The following is a 2780-nucleotide window of genomic DNA, read 5'->3' on the forward strand; positions in this document are numbered from 1 at the left end:
ATCCATTTTGGATAAAGTAGAGTGTAACCCTAATAGGATATAACTTCTTCAAACACCAAGAACTAACATGCAAATGGTTAGAAGTAGCATGCAACCATAGATTTTGACATGCAACTGATTAGAAGCAACATGCAACCACCAAATTATGACATGCAAGATCTGGGTAGTTGTCAAAACTGACATGCAAACTTCTACAACCACCAAATTCACCAAGAACTAACATGAAAATGATTAGAAGTAGCATGCAACCATAGATTTTGACATGCAACTGATTAGAAGCAACATGCAACCACCAAATTATGACATGCAAGATCTGGGTAGTTGTCAAAACTGACATGCAAGATCTGGGTAGTTGTCAAAACTGACATGCAAACTTCTACAACCACCAAATTCACCAAAAACTCACATGCAAATGATTAGAAGTAGCATGCAACCATAAATTTTGACATGTAGCTAATTAGAAGAAACATGCAACCATAAATTATGACATGCAAGATTTGGGTAGTTCTCAAAACTGACATGCAAACTTCTACAAACCCTCAGGCTGGCAAGATCATGGCTCTCATACCAATGAAATTTCCCTTTTCTAATTTTGTATGATATTTCATGCCTCTAATTAGATCTTTAAGATCAAACAACTAATATCACAAAGATCAACCAAATTTCTCAAGAAACTCCAAATTGGGTATGCTGAAAATAGTGCCAAAAGCTTCACAACTTCACAAATTATTAATGAATCTGAAAATGGACATTTGTACAAAAATTTTAGTAACATAGCCTAAAAAATGATATTCCCAGATCCATATAGCCTTTACACAACAGTTCAAAAATGTAGGACAAAAACTATGCTCATCGGGCTCCCGAAATTAACACAAAAATGCCCGAAAACACCACAAAAACACTAATAATCTATCTCAGAAGTTTAATCACGTCCCAATACATATATTAAGCTCTATTTTAACACCTTAAAGTCTGAAATACAGCAGCAACCCAAACTGATATGAAATACTCAACTGAAAACACCAAACTCATACAAAAAACACACCCGAAAACCCACAAATCTGCACTGTTCAGCACAAAGACAAACTCTGTATGAGCATGCACATGGAATGGCTTCAAACTCTCATCCTTAGCCTTCCTGGAAACTTGTAAACTCTCGTTCTTGGGTCTCCATGGAAACCTGCAAACTCCTGTTCTTGGGTCTCCTTCTCCACAGGTTTGGCAACCTCTGAAGAATAACAAAGAATGAGCAAAAATCAAGTTCTGGAATCTGCCCAAAATGCCTCTAAACCCCTTAAAAGAGGGCATAACTGTAACTCATGTCCAAGAGAGGTTAATGAAACATATTTTAATAATAATTTTCATTTATTAGTCCAACGGTTTCCAAAGATTAACCCCCTTTTTTCGAAACTTCACTTTCTTGGGCCTACCTGCCTTAGCAAAGATTATTATTTTTTAATTATTTAAAAAGGGGACATGACAAATTACCACTGACAAACCTTCACAAAAAATCTAATACCACCTGTTATGAATGTGGAAGCATTAACACAAAAATAATTAATTTACAACACAAATTAGATGCAAGGAAGTAGCAAGAAAAATGAAGGATGACATAATAAATGACAATACATAAATATACGTGGTTAAACCTTGACACTATGCGAAGGAGACATCCACAAGGCTAGTATTGATAATCGTTTTGCTTAGAAGAAAAAAAATATTAACATGTGCAAACTTCATAGCTACTGCAATATTTCTCTCCAAATGTTAGTTTATGCCTTCATAAAGAAAAATATTTATAACCTCTTCAAGATTACAACAATCTCTCAACATAGAATAAAACTCAATTTATTCCTTCCAAAATCTAGGAAGTTTCCTTGCGAAAGAAAAAACCATTTTTTTTAAAAAAGGGAGTGATTGTTTTTACAATCTATTTTTTTTCATGGTTCATCTTGTTATCATTATCTAGCAAGTGAGCATATTAATATTTATGGTAGCACTAATAATAGGTGGGGTCTTGCCATTTAAAATTTGGAGTATGGACATATATTGTATAGAAGAGAGTGAAGGCTCCCTTTGGGAAGATAATTATATACAAGTAGCCTTTCCTCAAACAAGAATATCAATAAATGCTACTTTTTTTCACTATTTTAATTAATGTACTATTATATTAATTAAAAATTATTTATATTAATATATTATAAATTAATATTAATCAACGTGTCTTCCATTTGTTGGTGAAGTTGAATGATTCCAAATGAGTCTAATAGGATAAAATTTTGCATTTGTTGGTGAACTACAAGTCTCCAACCTCATAAAGGATATTTGTTTGTAGACTTTGTGTTAAATTAATATTAAATTATTATCAAGACACAATTATATTATTAAGTTTTAGTTTATAAGAATTATTATATTCATATATTTTCATAAATTCTTTAGAAAATTGTAAAAGAACTTTTAAAATCAAAATTATAATTATTATATATTATATATTATATTTCATTCTAATTCCCAATATTAATATCCAAAAGGTGTGTGTGTGTGTGTGTGTGTGTATATATATAACCACTTTAATGTATGATTCTATGTCTATTTTAGTCTACATCTCTTGTCCTCAACTCTACTTCTTCATTTATCTATCTTTGTATCTATTTTATAATTTACTCTTATGTTTTCTCTAGATAATTGTTACACTGCCCTAGGGCACATGGGTACAACCGAACGAGGGATATACGAGATTTAATTTGGCGACGATGATGGGACATAGGGGGGTTGTATAT

The sequence above is a fragment of the Cupressus sempervirens genome, chromosome 10, assembly GCF_028749045.1.
Source record: "Cupressus sempervirens isolate cs-2001-9-10 chromosome 10, ASM2874904v1, whole genome shotgun sequence".
NCBI lineage: Eukaryota > Viridiplantae > Streptophyta > Pinopsida > Cupressales > Cupressaceae > Cupressus > Cupressus sempervirens.